The 23427-nt window shown below is 37.1% G+C and overlaps 1 pseudogene; it reads right to left on the reverse strand.

Annotated features, from left to right (window-relative positions):
• Positions 1–1207: 1207 nt before the first annotated feature.
• Positions 1208–21814, reverse strand: LOC107009776 (annotated as a pseudogene).
• Positions 21815–23427: the final 1613 nt, after the last annotated feature.

Below are 23427 nucleotides of genomic sequence, written 5' to 3' on the forward strand. Positions count from 1 at the left end.
ATCGTGGCACTCCTAGAAGAAATCTTGCATAAGAATTATATTAAAGAGGTTTAAAGGTGAGATAGTGAAATTTGTCTTACCTTGACACTTGCCTAGCGTGATGCTTACTCCATGTGTAACTCCATTCACAGGAGTCGCTGGTGCATTGACCGTCCTGAGTTGGACGTTAGTTGGACAGTAACGCAGCGCCAACCTTTTCACTCCCGTCTTGGTCATGATATTATCCTTTACACCCGTGTCAACCATAGCACGAACAAGTCTTGCATTGATCGTGATGTCGACATACCGCGCACCATACTCTTTTGGCTTCCTTGTTGCTTCGTGATAGCTCCACATAGTCTTATCAAGCCCAACAGTGCGATATCTTGCTTTGGTGCATTCTTTTCTTTCCGCTCTAGCACGATAGCACCAAGGCTCTTCAGTTCAGGGCACCTCGCATAGCCATGCGACCCACCACATATGTAGCAACCAGCTCTTTTGGCAACCTCTTTCTTTCTCTCTGAGTGGCCATGACATCCGAACTTCTTGAAATTTGACTTGTAGGTATCATGCTTGTTCGGATGTGGCTGTTGCTCCTTGTCATTGCCACAATCTCCCCCACCATGGTCGTGACTACCTCTCATCTCCTCTCCTCTAGCTCTGTCAGGATTCTTGTGCCTGAAGCCTGTCAAAGCTTCGGCCTACGTGATGGCTTCATCAATAGTCTGGACCATTTAGCGTTCCAACTCCGTTCTGGCCCAATTTTGTAGCCCATCTATGAAGTGGAACAACATATCTTCATCTGTGAGGTTTGAAATCTGAAGCGTGAGGGTGGTGAACTCCTGCACATATGCTTCCCTTTTGGTTCAACTCCCCAAACTTGCGCTTCACATCATAGATGACGTTGTTAGGGAAGAATGCCTTCTTGATCTACTCTTGGAATCTCTCCCAAGTTTTGATTGTGCAATGCCCCTTCCCTATTTCTGACTCTTTACGCCTCCACCACAGCATGGCCATCTCTGAAAGATAAAACACATCAGTGTTGATCTTACTCTTGTCGCTCTTCAGCCTGTTGTACTTTAAGTAATTTTCCAAGTGCCATAGAAATTTCTCCACCTCTTGTGTGTGATGACCTTGGCCTCCCTATCTCGGTCGAATGACGATGATTTTCCAACTCCAACACCTTCCTTGAGTGCTTTAATCTTGACCTTCATGGTCCTAATCATGCTTAACGCTCCATGAGCCGACCATCCAAGGAATTGATAACCTCCCGCTGGTGTCCCTCCAACTCTTTATGGATGGGTTCGGTCTTCTCGAGTGTGAAGTCTTCAAATGTTTTGAACTTCCCATTAGCCACGTTCGAACGCCGACCTAATATCTCCACGGCCCGCCTCACCGTTTCAACACTTGCAATCCACTCCTCCCCACCATCCAGCCTGACGTTGGTGGTGCTAACGGTATTTACGTCTCCTCTGTTATCCATTCCCTTAGCAAACCTGGCTTTGATACCACGTTGTCACGGGCTTAGAGTCATACCAAAGCTCCGTGCGGATCTTTCACGATCTTGTAAGCTAGAGTAAGCCCTTTGAAACTAAGATCTCTAAAAGAATGACTTGAAAAGTTTGGAAGAAGGATTTTATATTACTTGGAATATTGCTCAACTTGGATGGATTTACAAATGAGATCCCCTTTATTTATACTACTTCCTAGGGGGCTAAAGTGTAAATAAGAGTTACTTTACAAGTCCTTACTTATTTACACTTTGGTCCTTTCTCTAGAAATACCATCACTTTCTCGGAAATTCTAAGACTTCCTAGGAATATATAATTCTTCTTCTAGAACTCTCCAATGCCTTCTTGAAAGATCTAGGGGCTTCTAGAGTTTTTCACAAACCTCTTCAAAACTCTAGACTTTTCCGCCCCTATATGAATGCAAAATCTTATTGAGAATTGGTGGGACGTGACTTAAAGGTCACTTGGTATTGGATGGTGACATCATAATTCTTAAGTATATGCATCTACCTTCTTCGTCTCAAATTCATATACTTTTGAGTGAACACATGCTGCAAACTACGATAATTAGTAAACATCTTATACTTAACACCATAAAGATAATGCTGCCAGATCTTAAGAGAAAATACTACGCTGCCAACTCGGAATCATTCGTTGGATAATTCCTCTCATGCACCTTCAATTGCCGCGATGCATAGGCTATGTCATTCTTATCCTGCCTCAATATTGTACCCTACCCAGAATGTGAAGCATCACAATAAACTATAAAATCTTTACCTTCCACTGGTAGTTCTAGAATAGATGTTGTGGTCAAGAGAGTCTTGAACTTTTGAAATATCTCCTCACATTTTCAATCCATTCAAATGGTATATCTTTTTTGGTCAAATTTTTCAAGTGAGTGGCAATAGAAGCTAAGTTCTTCACAAATCGATGATAGTAGCTAGCGAGCCCCTCAAAACTCCTAACTTCCGTCACAAAGCTAGGTCGAACCAATTCTTAACCACCATTATATTTTGGATTTCTACCATTACCCCTTATTTTGAAACTACATGCCCCAAAAATTCAGCTAAATCAATAAAAATTCACACTTGGAAAATTTTGCATTCAAGCTTTGTTACCCAAGAACACCCAGAACAATACGAAGATGGTCGGCATGCTCTCCGTCACTTTTCCAATAGAACAAAATATCATCAATAAAGACTATAAAAAATGAATCAAGCAATGGTTTGAACACACCATTCATCAAACTCATAAAAGTTGCAGGCGCATTAGTCAACACAAACAACATAACTAGAAGCTCGTAGTGTCCATAACTTGTTCTAAACGTCATTTTGGGCACATCCTCAGACCTAATCTTTAACTGATGGTAAACAGACCTTAGATCAATCTTAGAGAAAACTGATCAACCATTCGAGTCAACGGGTACTTTTTTCGAACGGCGACCCTATTCAATTGTTAGTAATCTATACAAATCCTCATACTACCATCCTTTTTCTTATCAAACAAGACAAGGGAATACCTGGGTGAAACAATTAGACAAATGAATCCTTTATCAAAAAGATCTTGGATTTAAACATTAAATTCTCTTAATTTTGCCAAAGCCATGCAATACGGATGGATGAAAATGGGACAAACTAGGTCTACACAAATGTAGAGATCTGTATCTCTATCCGGAGGCATACCATGCAAATCCAAAGGAAACACTTCTCTAAATTTTGACACTATAATATACTCAATACATGGAGACTCAACTTCAACATCTTAAATATGAGCTAAACAAGACAAACAACCCTTCCCTCCCAGTTTTTTTAACCTAAATGGAGGATATGATCTTAGCTTATTTCGGCTTGTACACCCTTCGAGCTCTAAGTTTTCTCTTCTCAGAAATTATAGAGTTACATACTTTGTATTACAATTAAGCACAACATAATAGGGGGACGATCATGTCATGTCTAAGTTTATATCAACTTTAGACCTGTCCATAATCATCAAATAAGCACAAGTCTGAAAACCCATAAATAAAATAGGACAAGCACGATAGACATGGATGACTATGATAGACTTAACAACTAGGGTAGAATCATGGATCGGGACATCAAGTATATCGCAAATCATAGAAAATTGTGAGGCAAACAACACGTACACATAAGAATAAGTAGAACCCAAATAAAATAACACATTCGCATCAAGTCATAAATAAGAATAGTACTGTGATCACTGCATCAGACACCTCTACCGCGGTTTTGCGCGGAAGGCATTACACTGAGCCATGAAGGGCGACTTCCCTGCTTGGCTTCACCGTACATCTGCCTCCATTACCATAACCCCAACCTCCACGAGCTCACTGATTTCCTCCTCGCCCACCTTGTACATGCCCTCGACAAGTATTACCATTTCCTGCGGGTACCACTGCTCTAGAGTACTGATGCGCGGAATCCATTACACGTGCGTGAGGAAAATTTCTCCTCATATGCCTAGGTTCTGCACAATTGTATCAAGTACGATCAAAGTATGTCCTTGAGTAGCAAGTACGATCAACGGATGGGCTTGATGCAATAAAAATTGCTTCAAGACTTTTTACTCATTCCCAAGCTTGGGAACTCGAATGTGTTGAAGGATTGTTATCAAGTATTAATATTTGTTGGCTTGTATTGGTTGCAAAGAAAGGTTCACATGCGTGTAACATCACTTGGGCAAGTGACTGAAAGAGACTGGCCAACATTGGCACTTTGGTGAGCAGGAGTTCTTTGGAGCATCAGCTAATGGCTTGGGTGATGATCTAGATAGCGCCTAATTCTATTGGACTAGGAAAGGTGCAAGATCCCTCTCCAAACCATTTCCCACATTGCCTAATGACTCCCAGACCACCTAAAATGTACAACGTGTTGTCAAGAGAAAGATCTATCGTCAAACCCTTCGGTGCGACTCCCAATGAGTTGGGAGATGAAACTAGCCCGCATAATGTCCCAGGACGTAGCTAGAGGTGGAGAATACACAAAAAGCATCAACGACCATCGACGCATCACCCAGGACACTTAGCTCGCCCTTTATCCTTTTCGGGTCACTTTTGGTCCCATCAATGTAATAAGCCTTAGCACTATAGATAGGTGTCTTAGGGTTCATTTTAGGGTAGACTATTTTGATATTGAAAATTGAAAACTCATGTTGAGTGTTGAGAGCTTGGTAAAGCTTTTGTTGCCTTTTGTTAGAAACTTTGATTGCTTGGGATATTGATATCCTTGAAGTCATCGTAAGAGTTAGGTGCGTTTGCAGAATTAATCGATTGAGATTTTTGGGTTTAATATACCCATAGGTTGCCTTTGATTTCCTCTTTGTGTGTTTAATTATTTATCCTTTACTTTCTGTATTTTCGATTTCTGCATACTATCATCGTTTCTCTTGTGAGAATTGTATCATTTGATATCAAAGCAAGGCTTAGTTTCGTTCCTAAGAATCTAGTCTTTGGTTTGTTACAAAAAAAGATCAAAAACATTTTTCAAGGAAACTCCAAAAATATTTTGTTTATTTAAGTCTTGTTTGATGTTTCTAAGGTTAGATCAATGTTCCCTAACCTTATTGGAGTTTGGATATGAGATTTGGTGAAGTTTAGACCTCTATTGAAGAATCCACCATTGTTCGGTGAAGAAGCTTGAAGAACTTCAAAAGGGTTTTCACATATAGGTTAAATTGGGTACTCTTGGGTATTGGAGTTTGATCTCTATATCCTTAGAAATTTTGGTGAAAACGAATTTTAAATCCATTGGGTTTGAAAATTGGATGTTCTTCCTATTCATGGTGTTCTTCATGACTTTAAGAAAGAAGGAAATGGGTTTTGAAATCTGATGATTTTGGCAAGGAATTGGAAGATAAAAAGTATTGGGGTTTGCTTCCTATATCAAGGGGATCTTGTATCTCAGACTTCGTACAATTCTGAGTTAAAATCGTTGATGGTTTTATTTTGGTTCTTAATCTTATTCATAATGTTCTTGAAGAACATTCAAATCTTCAAGAAGGGAATATTTGAAAAAGGAAGAGTTTGATCGAAAAAGTAAGAATATAAAAGTGCAGCTTGAGGAATTTGAGCGAATTCCCACTTTGATCTCCCATTCCACTCGGCGCCTCGCCCTTTGGGTAGTTAGGTCGTTGATTTGGACCTCATTTTGATCGTGCCACTAGAAAATTCGACAAGCTAAGACTTGGTCACCGAATCACTCGGCGCATCATCGAACTTCCTCCTATTTGCGGAGTTTGCTTGTCCTATTTTCAACTTCGGCGAGTCCATCTTCAAGTTGGCGAGGTGAAATTCAAGTTAGGCGAAGAAAACATGATATGGGCCAGTTGAGGGTGGTATTGCAAGTCCTTAAGGAACACCAACTCTTTGCTAAGTATAACAAGTGTAAATTTTGGTTGATATTGGTTGCATTTCTTGGTCATATCATCTCTAGTTAGGGTGTAGAGGTCTATCCGAGAATCACGAATGCGGGTAAGAATTGGCCTAGACCTTTGGCTCTAATGAATATAAGAAGTTTCTTGAGGCTAGCTGTCACATCTCGAGACGACACCCTAGAAGTTAGGGCACAATCTCGGATTGATATTGGAATACTTGACCTCTCTGAGGTCTTGTACAAGCCATTACATATCATTCATCGCATAAACATAGTGAAAAGTAGTGCTTGAATTAAAACTTTTCACAAACATAACATAGTCTTTAATATCTCTCTCATATAAAAGTAATAGGAAATACTAAGTCTCAATCTCATCATCTTAAGACACAAGAATACTTGGGACACGGCCCATACAAAATACTAATATAGAAATACTTAGTATATTACAAAACTTCAAATAGAAACATAAAGGACATATATGCCCTCGAGTCAACTGAGGACATACTTCAACTTCTCTTGAACAGTTGCTAGGATCCAAGTCTTCACTTCCCAAAAAGATACTCACCTACCAAGAACTATATAGATAGATAAAAGCATGGATTAGTACAACAACATGTACTAAGTATGACATTATTTATAAAAATCATGAAAACGGACATTTATTGAAAATGTGCATCTTTTCAGTTAAAAATATAATAATATGATCATAAGAAAAACCTTTATCAACTTAGAAACACATAAGGAAACATTTAAGCCAAATATCACATTTTAAAAAGTCACTTTCCAGTCTCGAATCACTGTTACAGTGAAGTCCCTTCACTGTACAACAAAGTGCTTAACTTCACTAGACATACATTCTAGCATGTAGTATCCTCACTAAAAGCTATCCTAAGATTCACTTAAGTCACACAAAGAGAGACCTCCCATACACCCTCTCTAAATGTGCCTAAACGATAATCAAGATAACTCATAATGAGACACATACACATCTACAAGACATCAAAGTACCAACACATAGATAATATGACATTTCCTTATCAAATGCTATAAAAATACTTACTTGAGTAGCTAAGAAGATAACGTCCATGATTGACCTCTTCAAGACTACCTAACTAATCATAAAGACTTCCTATGTTTGGATCATGTTCATATAATCATCAACTTCCCTAACTAGAGTCATTCTTAAAACTCATCTAGGTAAGATATGAAGTACCATTCCTATGCCCCCTACACACCTTAAATAGACAACCCTGAACTACTATAGATAAGTACTTATTCCATTAACGTACTTTCATACTTAACTCAAGTCATTACATTGATTAGTTCATTTAGGAGAAATTCAACACATAAAGGACATTTAATTAATAGTCTTGGACAAGACCTAGGACTCTAACTAATACCTTCAAAGCCTATTGTGAAATGTCTAGATAGCGTCCCATACCACCACCTAAACCTCATAGAACTTCTCTAGTACTAGTAAGTATCCCCTATGATGAGAAGAGGCAATAATCGACATAGACCATGATATCTAGACATGGAATGCGGAGTTCTAACCTACTCCGATGAGGGTGTTCTACTTTTCAAGGGTAGAACTAGGAAACATACCATGTAGGCACATGGTTATGGAATATGAAGGGCCTTTATGCACTCTAGTCTCATTTTCAAGTAGAGGTACATTGTACTCTAGTCCCATTCTCAAGTAGATACACATCCCTAAACATAATCACTCAGTTCTAGACTTGGTTCTCATAAAGTAATTGACATTAAAGGATCACATGAAGAGGTTCCTTATCTAGTTCATAACCCAATCACATTCACCCTACCAAAGAGGTCCACTAGGGATACCTTCAAATGGTGACTAAGATAGCTCATTATGACTTTCCTAAGGATTATAATGATACCGTCCATCCAATTAACCTTTATCATTCTTTTACTTGAAGGATACTATTACGACTCTCAACTTCAACATTCATAACATAACCTTTACCACATACATGACCTTCAAACATCCTCTAATGTCTCGCATATCTTTCATTCATACATGAAAAGGGTGATCAAAGGCTACCTAGTCAATGCATATCAAAATATAATAAAATTCATACATAATCAAGGGACACAAGTCTACCAAAAAAGACACTACATTCTTTTACCTTATCACATATAGCATATCATTCTTTAAAGCAATTAGGATGACCCTTACTATCTTTATGTCACCCTATACATTACTAACACATTATCAATATAACCATCATGGACTCATATATAATCAACTACACAAATAGACACATTACTTAAAGTAGTTCAGACAAGGCCATGATCATCATATTGCAGAAAGTAACGCCGACAAGGCCACATCAAATGCAAGTAAAACACATAACACCACCACCATAAGTAGACCATACCAATAACAATAGAATTAAAGTATAAATAATAAAAAAATAAATGAAATAGGTCAGCATACTCCAACTCCATCATCAATACCTCAATTCAATGCTAAATCATCCAATTCAATAACATAAGACCCTTACCAATGGACATGAATATCAATTCAACATAAAAGTTATAGAAATCAATGAAATAGGTCAATTAAATGTAAATTCATCAATCTAACACAAACTAGATATCAATTTACTACAATTATTACATCAATGAACATCCCACAAAAAACTACATAAGAATTCATCAACATTAGATCAATATCAAGTAACCAATAACTTAGTCAAAAACTAGGGTTCATCTAATTCATGGGTTCATAGGTAATTTAGGTTAAAATCATCAATACAATTTCAATCAAATCATTATTCAATGATTAGAAACCATTAATGCAAGAACCCATCATAGAATCATGAAATTGGACAATTCAACTTTGAAAACTTTAGAAACATCTTGAGAACTGGGGATCCTTGATGAAACGAGTTTCAAGGATAAAAAGTCATACCTCAATGATGATAATTCTTCACTTTTATGAATAATCTCCACTCAATTTGTCACACCAAGCTCTTCCTTGACTTTGGACTTCGATAGAGTCTTTAGGAATTCTTAAGGGATTTTGGGGTTTTGATTTAGAAGAATACAATCTTCAATGTGTTTAAGACTTATAAACAAATTTAAAATACCCAAAGACCCATAATTTACCGCCAATACTATTATTTGGAATTGGTAAGAAATTACAACATCACCCCTGACTTAACTATGACCTGTGCAGGAACGCAGACCACCATCGATGGTTGCCCATCGACGGGGCGTAGGTCCATGCACGGGATGTCCTGGCCTTCGCCGATGGATTCAGAGACCTGGAATATGTATATTAGCTCCCAAATATAAGTACCAATCGACTTCCACCACCTACGGGGCATCGACCAGGCCACTGGCCGGTGATTGCCATCTGTAGGTGGACTTCCTTGGGCAGTTTTGGTCATCAACATGGGTCCTTCCTCAAGGACCATTGGTCGGTCCTTGGGGATGTTTGTCTAAACTTTTCCAAACCAAACATGATATTCTATGAGTTTATCACCTCCCACATGAAGTTAATCCAAAAGGAACATGTAAAACTCGATGAAACATGCCTAGACACACAAGGTCGTTTCAAGGCAAACCTTTCGAATGTCATGGACGTTCTTGGACATTTGACCTCCAAACATCACAAAATTTGATACTGCCTATATATGATATAATAACACATTTAAGGACCTTAAAACCTCATGAATCACACATAAACACATAGAACCACATATGAGGCACATAGGTGACTTAGTCGTCGAACGTCTTGGTCATCCCTTGATGTTTGACTTCCAATGCACCTTATACTTTAGACACTGCATCAACACCATATTATAGACTTAGTCAGTACCTTATAACATCATAAATCTTAATCGTCTCTAGTGGTTGAGGTGAATTATAAGAAACACCTTGATCCATTACTGATGGAGTTGAAGGAATCGGTTCTTGGTAAGCTTAATGAGTCATTCTCCCTAGGGGGGATGGTGTTTTAGGTACCAAGGTAGGTTATGTATATCGGATGTTGATGATTTGAGGAACCATATCTTGGAAAAAGATCATGGTTCCCGATATTCTATTCCTCCGGGTTCCACCAAAATGTATCGTGAACTTCAAGAGGTCTATTGGTATGATGGTTTGAAGAGGGACATAGAGGAATTTGTTGCTAGTTGTCCAAATTTCCAACAAGTTAAGGCCGAGCATAAAAATTATGGTGGTTTACTTCAAGAAATGCAAGTTCCCTCTTGAATGTGAGAAAATATTAATATGGACGTCGTAGTGGGTTTGCCTCAGACACGAAGCAAAAGTTACTCAATATGGGTTGTTGTGGATCGATTGACAAAATCCGCTCACTTTATCCCTGTTAAGTTACTTATTCGGTGGAGGATTATGCTAGAATCCACATTAATGAGGTTGTGAGTCGTCATGGGATCCCATTGTCCATCATATCGGATAGAGGTGCTCAATTCACTTCTCGTTTTTGGAGGTCCTTTAAAAAGGGTAGGGTTCTGAACTGAAGTTTAGCACCACTTTTCATCCTCAAATGGATGGCCAAGCAGAACATACCATTCAAACTCTAGAAGATATGCGAAGAGCTTGTGTTATTGACTTCAAGGGAAGTTGGGACGATCACTTGCCGTTGATTGAGTTCTCTTATAATAATAGCTACCATTTGAGTATTTCTATGGCACCATCTGAAGCACTCTATAGTAGAAGATGTAGATCTCTGGTTGAGTGGTTTGAGGTTGGTAAGTATTTACTCCTTGGGCCTGAGGTAGTCTCTGAGACTATTGAGAAAGTTCAATTGGTAAGGGATATATTTAAAAAAACCTATATTCTGCATAAGTATTATGACAACAATAGAAGAAGAGCCCTTGCATTTGAAGTTGGTGATTAGGTGTAATTGAAGATTTCACCTATGAAGTGATAAGATTCAGTAAAAAGGGGAAACTATGTCCCCTGAATGTGGGTCCCTATGAGATACTGCATCAGGTCAGAAAAGTTGCATATGAGTTTAGGCTACCTAGTGAAATAGCTTCGGTTCATCCAGTTTTTCATGTTTCTATGCTAAAAAAGTGTTTAGGTGACCTGTTTTCTATTATCCCTATTAAAGGTTTGGATGTGAATGCGAACCTTTCTTATGAAGAGGTTCCTGTGGAAATTCTAGATTGCCAACTTAAGAAGTTTAGGAACAAGGAGGTGGTCTCCGTAAAAGTTCTATGGAGAAACCATCTAGTTGAGGGAGCAACCTGGGAGGCCTAGGCCGATATGAAGTCCTGTAATTCTCATCTATTTCCTAGTTAAGGTTAGCGGTTCCTACTAATTATGAAAATAATAAATAAATATGAATTTTACTTATTCACTAAGTATGTGCATATTTTGGTAAAGGTTTATGCTGAAATGAGTTTTCATGAAAAAAGGCTTTTTGTGTTAACTTGCACTAATGTGAAATTTACGTTCTTGTCTTCTTGATATTTAGGTCTTTTGATGTTGTCTTAAGAAGAATAGCATGGTAACTCTTTGGTGTCATTTTGAGCGCATGTTGATTTTCAGAATGAAGTTCCTGATTTTGTGTTATGAAAAGTTGAGCTCTAATGTATTGAGATATGTAATTTATGTTGTTATGTGTAATGTCATGTTTATGTGTTGAACGGAGTTGTGAATTGCTACTTTGATTTGTAACTCATGTTGATCATATGTTATTGGTTGGGCTGCTAGTATTGAGTCTATCCTTTCCCTACAAAAAGATTTTAGTGTCATTCGGGAACGCGTGTTCCTAAGGGGGGGGGGATAATGTAACACTCCAAAAGCCCATGAATTTTACTAGAGCCTCACATGATGAACCAAGACATAAAACATTGTTTCTAAGCCTAATTAAGTGTATTGAAACTAGTTAGGAAGTGTTACAGACATCACGAAACGTCCATGACGTCCAGAGAATCGTGAAATATGTGCTAGGGTGACTTGGCATGTTTTATCAGATTCTAAGACTTAGAATTTAATGAAAATTGGTAAAAATGTGATAAACATATAGAAGAGTGTGTTTAGGGTTGAAACGTCTAGGTAAAAATCTCCAAGCGATGATCCATCAAGTTGACAGTGTGCATCTACGAGCCAAGCGACGAGCCGTCGATGGCTTCGTAGGTTGAAACTTAGTAAATTTTCTAAGCTGTTCCTAAAGACTAGTGTCTAACACAATTGATGGTTTCTAGTACAGGCTAACGTTGTGTCTATGGGGCGTAGAGTCATGGAATTGTGGTTTGGGGGTTTGTTTCACGACCTAAATTTCTAAGTTGTGGATTAGTTATTTAGGTGCTTAAATAATTAATTAAGATTAAGGGGTGGTTAATTACGTCATTTGAGGTACTATATATGACTTAGACCTCATTTAACAAACCTAACACCACATATTTGCCAAACCCAATTCTCTCCAACTTCTCTTTTCTTTCTCTCTCTATTCAACACCCCATTAAAGACCAAGCTTCAAGGTGAACTAGGGATTCAATACTTCATATTTTCTCCATCAATCTGCAAGTAATCCTAAGGCTTGGAAGCTATTCACTCTTGGGATCTCTTTCCCCAAGAGGCTCTTCAAAAATTGGTTTCCAAAAGATGTCAAAACATGGGTTTCATTCCAATTTCATAATTTACCTTTTAAATTGATTTGATGTTGGTTTCCTTTGATTATTATTGATAGATTATGATTGTTTATGGGTTAATTTTTATGGTTCTTAGTCTTTGACCCGTTTCTATGAAAGAATCCATGATTGAACCCTTTTTCCCCAACCCTAGGTAATGAATTGAGGTTGATTTGATTATTTTGATATAGTTGACCTAGTTCTTGTATTGAATTACTATTATATGATGTTGTTAAGTGAATTGACGGATCAATGAGGTTTGATTCATGGTAATATCTTGAAGGAGGCTTATGAAGGCTATGTGGTAAAACTTTATGATCTTAAATCCTTTACATTAATGATGATGGCTTATACTTGATAATGGTATTTAATTGTAGTACTATATGTGATTAGATTAAGATGATGATGATATGATCAATGTGACTAAATGTCTTGACTATGTGAATAGTGAGATCATGTTAAGAGGATGATGATACAAGGTGGGATGTGAATCACTTGTGTGCCTTACTTTGATATGACTACGATATGTTGATCTCACACATGAAAGGTTGCTATGAAAGAAAATTCTCATGCAGTATCTAATGAGCTAATGAAATGATATACAAGGGGTTAGTCTCCAATGTCTTATACTAATATATGATGCTTAAGAGAGTCTTAAAGACATTTCAAAAAGAGACTTTAGCTTAGCACCAAGCGAACTAGATATGAGATGTGTCCCTTCCCAACGTGGGAAGGTAGGTTCACTATTGTACTCATGAGATGGAGATTACAATACAATCTGCATAAATAGGGTCTCTAGTATATCTCCTATTTCTTGATATGTTGCCCTCAAAGGAATACTAGCTAGTGATCTACCTAGAATACTATGTTCATGTTATAGTTCTACCTTGGCAAGTAGAGAACCTTTCGGTGTAGGGTTTTATGACACCGTATTCCATGTTTAGCTCACATGGTCTATTATCGGTTAAGGCGGTTATTCCCGAAAATTAAATGATGTAATAAATTTGAAAACCAACTAGGTTGACTTAATAGGTTCTTCTTAGTTTGGATAGTGGTATGAGACTCTACCTATACATTGAACAAGTTATCCTTGAGGGAAGTCCTAAAAGGTTGTTCTTATGTTCCTATGGACTTATGATATCATGAAATGTATACATGTTGGTTATATATGATGTTACTCTTGCATTATGTTCGTTACGTTGATGAACATGATACTGGTCCAAGTTTCTATATATGTGAATGGTTACTCATGATGTTGTATTATATCAAGAGGCATTACTCATGATCTCTTATCTTGTGTACTTTATTATTTGGGTTTATAGGGCTTCAAATGAGCATTGCACTAGTAAGCTTGGGATGCGATTGCTGGTAAGGGTCTTGTATGTTGATATAGTGAACTCTAGTACATGGATTGTAGTTGTGAATTCATGTTGAAGCTGTTCATTTTGAATTGATCTTATGATGATGCTATTCATGTTGATATGGCTTTATGATTATGTTGGTCTTGTGTTGGATATGAACTAGTCTTTAGTGAGATGATGCTTATTGGCTTGTATGTGCATAAAGGCTTTCCAAATGACTTAGCACATTTTCTAATGAAATGGTCCTTTTCATGCATGTTTTCAAATGTATTTTGTGCATTGTTTCCATACTTAGTACAAGTTGTGTACTAACCCATATTCCCTATGTTTTCTACAAATGTGTTAGTTCGGGTCGTAAAAGTTATAAGAGGCCACTTTGCAAGAAGACTTGGACATTCTCTCTCCAAGTATTGGTAGGTCCTCAATGTTCGGGGATGTTACCATTTCTCTATTCTAGTTGTGAAGTTGTATTGTCTAAAGAAAACTATTTCATTCCTTTTTCATCTAAGATAGTTGATGTAAGCCTAAAATGTCATATGGAATTTGTAATGACTATGTCCAAGTATTGTATTCTTTAGATTGTTTAATGTGAGACAATGTTATTAGACTATATCTTATGTATTGGTTATGTTATCTAAACAAGAAGACTATGGAAGCTTCACTAAGTAAGGAGTCTATGTGAACTTCATATATAAGGAGTCTATGTGAACTTCATATATGATATATGAGAGGTCTATGTATACCTCACTATGTAAAAGTTTTAATTTTCTGAATTTTTGGCCTATGGTATGTAATGATGAATGCTAAAGGATAGTCTAAGTCCTCTTCAAGGACGATGACGCCGATTACGTCTAAGGGGTGCTTCCCAGTCATGACAGGATCGTGGTAGCAAACTTCGTGGTCTATACTAGACTATGACATCTTCTTGTGTTGATATGGTGAATGCGGTTGAGAGCGATAACTCTTAAATGTTATGGCATAAGACGCTTATCCATATAAACAAGAAAGAATTTAATGTTCTACCCAAGAAGAAATTATTGTCGAATTTCCAAAAGGCTAAATTAGAAAAGTGTGAACATTTCTTGGCTATTAAAGAAAATAGAGTTTCCTTTAAGTCCCACCCCCTTCGAGAAGACAGAGTTGCTTGAGTTGGTGCACTCTAATTTATGTGGTACAATGAATATAAGGATAGTGGGTGGTGCACTCTACTTTGGAAGTTTTATCGATGAATGCTCAAGAAAACTTTGGGTTTATATCTTGAACACTAAAGATCAAGTGTTAGGTGTCTTCAAGCAGTTTCAGGCTTCAGTTGAAAGAGAAACTAGAAAGAAACATCAATGTATTCGACTGATAATGGTTGTGAATATTGTGGACCATTTGACAATACTGCAAACATCAAGGTATTAGACACCATAAGACTCCTCTCAAGAATCCTAAGCTTAATGGTTTTGCTGAGAGGATGAACAAGACCTTGATGGAAAGAGTTAGAAGTTTGCTTCTGAAGCAAAGTTGCCAAACTCATTTTGAGGTGAGGTTGTATTGACCGATGCACATGTTATAATTTTATCTTCTGTTGTTACTTTGCAAAGTGATGTACCAAATAGAGTTCGGTATGGAAAGGATGTTTACTATGAACATTTGAGAGTATTTGGTTGAAAAACTTTTGTACATGTGCCGAAAGTTGAGAGATCGAAGTTAGATGTCAAGACAAGGCAATGCATCTTTATTGGATAAGGCCTTGATGAATTTGGTTACAGTCTATATTATCCAATTGAAAATAAACTTATAAGAAACCGTGATATTATTTTCACGGAGAATCACACAACTAAAGATATTGAAAAAGCTGAGAAGGTAGAATCTTATGTTTAGGTTGTTAGTTCATCATGATGAAGTTCCTCACACAAGTATGCATGATGTTTTTGGTCTTGATGATCATGGTAATGCCCATAATCATGAATCGGATCAACATGTTCATCTTGATAATAACAATGATATTGTTATTAACGATCCTCCTGCTCATGAAGTTGTGGATGAATCAAACGTTTTTCTTAGGAGGTCCATAAGACAGTGGTTTCCTTTCTCTCGTTCTTCACCAAATGGGAGTATGTGTTTCTAACTGAGGGGGAAGAACCTCAATGTTATGAGGAGGCCATGAAAGATGAGGACAATGATCAATGGATTGAAGACATGCAAGATGAGATGAAGTCTCTGCATGAGAACCACACTTATGAGTTGGTAAAATTGTCTAAGGGCATGAGAGGTTTTGAAGAACAAGTGGGTGTTCAAAGTTAAAGTTGAAGAACACAACTTGAAGCCCAAGTACAAAGCTAGATTAGTTGTTAAAAGATTTGGTCAAAATAAGGGTATTGACTTTGACGAAATATTTTCTCCAGTTGTGAAAATGTCCTCGATTCGCATAATTTTAGGTTTGGCGGCTAGTCTTAATTTAGAGATTGAGCAGATGGATGTGAACATGACTTTCCTTCACGGTGACCTAGCAGAAGAGTATTATATGGAACAACCTGAGCGCTTCAAAGTAGAAGGTAAAGAAAATTTGTGTGCAGAACTCAAAACGAGTCTCTATGGCCTAAAACAAGCTCCTAGACAATGGTACAAGAAGTTTGAATCTGTTATGGGGGAGCATGACTATAAGAAGACATCACCATATTATTGTGTATTTGTACAAAAATTTTCTGACCATGATTGTATCATCTTTTAGCTATATCTGGATGATATGTTTATTGTGGGCAAGAATATTTCCAAGATTGACGAGCTGAAAAAAGAGTTGTGTAAGTCTTTTTCTATGAAGACATGGGTCATGACAAACAAACTTTGGGCATGAGAATTACTCGTCTTAGACATGAAATGAAGATTTATTAGTCACAAAAAAATGCATTGAACGTGTACTAGAGCACTTCAATATGAAGAATGCTAAGCCTGTCACCACAGTTTGTCATATAAAGTTGAGAAAGAAAATGTGTCGTACAACTAGGGAGGAAAAAGAGAGCATGGCCAAAGTTCCACATTCCTCTGTCATCGAAAGTCTGAAAGGTATGTACTAGACCTGATATTGCTCACGCAGTCAGTGTTGTCAACAAATTTTCAAAATTTTGGGAAAAAAGCATTGACAAACTGTGAAATGGATACTTAGGTATCTTTGAGGAAGCTCAAATGAATTCTTATGGTTTGGATCATCAAATCCAATCTTGAAAGGCTATACAGATGCTGATATGGCAGGTGACCTTGATAACAGAAAATCCACTTCTGGATATTTGTTTATATTTTCAAGGGGAGCTATATCATGGCAATCAAAGTTGCAGAAGTGTGTTGCACTGTCTACAATTGAAGGTGAGTAAAGTGCGACTACTGAAGTAAGGAAGGAGATGCTATGGCTCAAGCAATTTCTTCAAGAGCTTGGTTTGAATAAGATGGAGTATATTGTCTATTATGACAGCTAGAGTGCAATAGACTGGAGCAAGAACTCCATGTACCATGCAAGAACAAAACACATCAACGTCGTATATTATTGGATTCGTGAGAAAGTGGAGAGTCATTTCACATCAAAAAGATTTACACAAGTGAAAATCCTGCAGATATGTTGACCAAGACGATTCCGAAAGACAAGTTCCAGTGAATCAGACTGGAGGGGCATATTTTTGGGGTCCAATCCATTGTTCCACTATTGACTTCAACAATTGCATGCCAATGGTTGGCAAATTGCAGTGGCAGCAAATGTTGAGAAACACAACATTTAAAAACTTTTAGTGGCACAACTTTGACATATTATAATTGGTGGTAAAATTTTCAGTTGCAAATTTCTTCTATAAAAGGATCTCATTAGCTCATTTGTAAAATACACCATGTGCAAAATAAAAGAAAAACCATTTTAAGAGCAAAGTGAGGTATTCCAAAGACTATAGAAGAAAAATAATTTGTGAAGAAAAATAGAGTGTGAGCCATATTTTAGTAAGAAGGAAACCAAAAGAGTGTTTTTCCTTTTGAGTGTGTAGTAGTCACTTTGAATATTGTATTCGTGACTACACAGTGTAAAATTTCACACTATAGTGATATCAGTTGCTTCTTGATGTACCGTGGTTTCATGGTACTTTCAATGCCTTTTTCTTAAGTTTAATGTGTGTCTAGGACCTTTTTGTAGTTATTTTAATGTGTTTTTATTTGTGTTTTTCAGGAAATTTGTCCAAAATGGAAATGCAGAAGGTTGTGCAGAAATTACTGCAAAAGTGACCCACGAAACCATCGACGGACCGTAGGTGGTGACCGTCGATTAAAGGTTCAAGCATCTGGAAGCAACTTGGGGAAGTCTGACTAAGTGTGGGACTACGTAAGGATCAACGGTCTGTGGACTTATCGACGGACTGTCCTGGCAAAACGTCAATCGGATCAGAGAGGTGTTGAATAAAAGTTAAGTATGGAACGACGAGAAACATCGACGACCCATAAATGAATCGACGGACCGTGTTGTTGGTCCGTCGATTGGATCAGAGAAGATGCAAAAGTGAAGGTTGAAGAAAAAACTAAGTTTGGATCGACGGAGGCAGTCGACAGTCCGTCGTTCCATCGACGGACCGTCTGTGGGGTCGTCAATTGAAGTCGCATTTTTTGGACTAACTTTTCTTATTTGTTTTCCTTTTATTTTAGGATAATATCTTTATAAATAGGGTGTAAAACCTCCTTTTTGGGGTTGGATTCTTTATTATTTTTCATACTTTTGTTCTTGGATATTTGACTTTGCAACTTGGGCAATTAATTCAAGTTTCCGGAATCGATTTTCAAGTGAATTTTGTTGTTTCAAGTATAATTTCTGGATTTTCTTCAAACTTGTCAAAGTAAGTTCATGATTTATTATTCAACAAATATGAATTGTGTTCTTCTAAGCATGGGTAACTAAATCCACAACTAGGGTTGTGGGAACCATGGGTAATTAAAAAAATAAGCCTAGCTAATTAACAATTCTCAACTAGGTTATTGCATGCATCGATAATTCTTTCATCTAGAAATCTTTTGAACGAGTGCACGCGTTATAATTTGCCTTATTGGTATTTGCTTGACCAAATGGGGTAGTTAATAGGAAAAGAATTATCGACATAGATTTAGTGGATGCTATCTAATAGGCTAGTTACTATTGGTGCAAAGTAATAACTAAGCCAAACATCGAATATGATGCTTAATATGGAGTAAAGGTAAGGGTTAGTAACTTAGACACACATAGCCGGACAAATGTACTGGGTAAAATTATCTAAATGTCGAACCATGGATTTAGAGATACATAACTTATCACTTTGCATGCAAAACCTTAGAAAAGAATTGTTATAAGCGGGGATTATGGCGTTATGAACCTATGGGGAAAACTTACACCCTAGTTTCTCTCAAAACTTGATAAATACAAATAATTCACTCTTGCGACTTGTTAGATTTTACAACATTGCAACACTTTTGTTTCACAACTCCCCCCCCCCCTTTAATTACTAGTTTCTGTAAAGGACTTGACTAAATAGAGGTAATCGTACATTAAAGTTAAAATCATTTTCCTCGTGGGATCGACCCTAACCTAATAGTTGTCTTTTTTTACTTGATATGACCACTTATACTTCTATAGGGAAGTGTAATTTGAGCGTATCACTCCTCTTGGCCCGTGGTTTTTTCCCTTGCTTAGAAGTGTTCCAACATTAAATTATTGATGTCAATATTTACCCATTTTATTTCCATTACTTTTACCATATATATTTTTGTGCTTGTCTGCGTTTTCCCAACACATTTACGACAAATTTTCTCAACACATTTCACTATCTGAGGAGTGAGGGCAATATAGGTTATGAAGAATTAGACTGAGAAAACACTTATACATTTGACAAATTCACTTAAGTTATTTGGTTGAACAACTGGATATTGTTTTGAGCTCTATGAAGTAAAGAGTAAAATAAAAAAAGCCTTTTGTCATGTCCCACCACTGTAATTAGATTCCCGTGTAAGTTGTCGAGTGCCGCCCAGAGCATTAGTGAGATTCTAAGTCTGTGACGCAAGCAAACAATGAAAATATATTTCTCCTATCAAGCATCCAATAGAGTGATGCTTAATTAATTTACAAAATGTTCGCCAAGCTTGCTAGATGAATTATTAACTTCACCTAATCGGCTTCTGCTGGTAAAAAGAACCAGGCTCTTTAGGTGAGGACAATGGAACGTCCCTAGAAAACATCAGCACAATAGATGACATGCTAGGCCTATCTTCTGGACACTGGTGCACACACAATAGAACTACATGGACTGATCCTTGCACTTCACATAGGTCGCATAACCCAATTAGATGTGTATTTCTTACTTCCACAACCCTTCCTTCTTTGAACTGGACCTACACCTGAATATGTTTCATATCATTCAGTTAGATTCTAGCCAGAATTTTAACTTACATGATTTTTACACTATAAGATAGGATATATATATGATGCCTTCCTACATGTCCTAGATGATTATGGTGATGGTCTGGATGAATGAACCCTCTATTTTTTGTCCCGCTTAAAATCTCCAGAATTACAACTCCAAAGCTAAAGACATCTGATTTCACTGAGAATTTTTCTTCTTCTGCATACTCCGGAGACATGTAGCCGCTGTAGGATAATGTCAAACAAAGAAATTAAGTATAATCACAAACAAAGAAAATTATCATTTTACTACAGTGCAAGTAGCTCTTTGGTTTAAAGATCTTTAGTATGTTCAAACCACTCTTGTTGTTATGGCTCCAGTCTCTTTTCCTCCGAAACTTCTTGCCATGCCAAAGTCAGATATCTTCGGGTTCATATCAACTTCTAGCAGAACATTGCTAGGTTTAATATCTCTGTGGATTATCCGCAATCTTGAGTCTTGATGAAAATAGAGAAGTCCCTGAGCAATTCCATTAATATTATGGAAGCACTTGGGCCAATCAAGCAATGATCTCCTATCTGTATGTGCAAAAATCAAGAGTTCAGAGAAGTGATTACTGAATTCATCTGCAGCTGATTGAACTATTACTATAGAGAATCAAATGTATCAAGAGTTGAAAGAAGTAAGAACCACCCAAAAAGGAACCAATCAAAACTATTATTTGGCATCTACTCATAAACCAACATCTTTTCTTCTGCTTGGATACAACAACCAAGAAGCTTCAGAAGATTCCGATGCTTGGAGTTTAGCAATGAAGATAACCTCATTCTTGAACTCATCAGGTCCATGTGCTAAGTATCTTGAGAGTCTCTTTACTGCTATTTCTTGTCCATCTTTCAGCGCACCCTACATATCCTCAAGCAATTAGCTTCTCTAGTTTTTCGATTGAAAATTTCTGTGTGAACTTTTTGCGATATCTTGTTTGAAATGGAATTAACTTTTGATGACATTTCTGGAGAATGGGAGATATATCTTATAATCGAAAAATTGTTTCCTTTTAAACATTCCGAGAGTTTGTCAATGTTCTAGTATATATGATATTTTGAAGAAAAGTAGTTTGTTTAGAGAAAAAGAAAGAGAAATAGTTAATATCGTTACCTTTTGAACAGTTCCAAAACCACCCTCTCCAAGCTTGTTGCTCAAAGAAAAGTTGTTGGTAGCGTCCAAGATAGTGGTTAAATCAAATAATGGTAAATCTAGATCATCAGTTTTGCTCTTATTAATATACAACATTTAAGAGCTTCCTATCAAAATAATAATTTAATTGGATGTTAAGTGGAATGAATTTCATTTACTACGAATTCACGCCACTTATTTCAAATTTCAAAGTAGCAAAGCATTCGGGTTACCTTTACTAAAACGTTGTTGATTCTTATTCTCCGCCTCTTTCTTCTTCTTGTACAAGATCAAGCATAGCACTAAGAGAAGACTTAATGCTGCCAATGGCAAGCTGTTTCTCAATTTCTTTTTACTGGATTTTCCTAATGATTCATATAAATTCATCTTAGTCTTCTCAAAGTTTTAATAGACAGTTCAATTTGGTGTAGTAAACTCAAGACTAAGGTAAAGAAGCAGACAAAACTGTACTTATCTCCTTCTAAGAAGAGTCCCATTTTATATAGATATCTTGCCCACTAGAACAAAACTCTCTGATATCCATCAGCTCATCAATCCAAAGCAAACAGTCTTCATTTGTCCCTGTTATGTCTAGTTTTGCTTAGGCCACACATGAACACTTTCTCAAGCACAATTCCTCACATGAACTGAGTGTTACTCCTCGACCGTACCAGGAAAATCGAGTATCTGGCAACTTTATGCCTAAACATGTAAGAATTTAACTTTCTTTTGGAAATTCAATATCGGTGTCTTTCTAACCCAACCACCTGACCAATTTCCCTTTGCCCATTCTTTTGGATATTTGGTTTCAAATTTATCCAAACAACTGCAGATTGGAGAGTTTCCATTGTTGCACAAACCATATGCGTGACACAGGGAATAAATGTCATAGTTGTCTGCTGGTGAGCTACCAAAGTTATCCCAATTCTGAGTTTTATTATTCTATGTTGAAAGCTCTAGAAGCCCATTTACTTGCATCACTACCCTGGCAATGGCAGAAAAGTAAATGAGCTCATAAGTAAAGTATATTTGGTCTGGATCGGAACCAAATATGTATTTATAAGAAGGACTTGGTAGTTGAGATGGTGAATTAGCAAAGCTTCTACCATTCCATGCTCCACCCCTGAAGCGTTGGATGGAACCATTCATGAGAAATGTCTGTGGGAATCCATTAGGATCATATATAAAACTATATTCACCATACGAAGGGTCATTTATTCTCTCCATGAATAGAGAAAACGACGAAAAAAAGTCTTAAGATGGATCCCAATCTTAACTCCAGGCAAAGCTGTTTCACCAGGATAGTCAAAACTCTGCCATACATAATTCTCGCTTGCACTTTCTCTAGCAACAAGATTGCCTCAATCTAGAAGCTGCGCTATTGGATTTTGCACGCGTCTTGTGGTATTGGAGGACCAAACAACACTGCCAGAGCCATTTGTAAGAGTAAGATTTCCTTGGGTTGTAAAATTGAGCATACTATTTTTATCGTTGAGTGGAGTGTCTTTATTAGAAACCCATACCACTGTTTGTACAGATACTTTGTTTAACCATATTCCCACTGAAAGAGTTGGTTTTGGTTCTTGTGGAATCAAACTAAATGGAAGATGAATGAATATGAATATTTGGTAGGAAGATAATTAGTAGGAAATACAAGTCAAAGATTGTATCTTGGTAGGTGAAAGTTAGGCAAACCATATTATGGTTTGCTATCTTAACCTTGACAATTTTGACACATAGCGATGTCATGGATGACATCAATAGGATGAATTTATTCCTATAAATAGGTAGCTCTTAATTCATTTTCAAATTATCCTTTCACTTGCCTTCTCACCTTCTAAGGCATTGTGTTCTCTCTCTTGTAGTATTTCACTTATATTCTTTGTATAGTGAAATAAATATTGGTGCAGTTGTTCTTTGGTGGACGTAGGATCATTTTGATCCGAACCACGTTAAATATTGTTGTTCTTCCTTGTTCTTTAGTTTTACGTTACCGCTAA

This window comes from Solanum pennellii, chromosome 2 (genome assembly GCF_001406875.1).
Source record: "Solanum pennellii chromosome 2, SPENNV200".
Lineage (NCBI taxonomy): Eukaryota > Viridiplantae > Streptophyta > Magnoliopsida > Solanales > Solanaceae > Solanum > Solanum pennellii.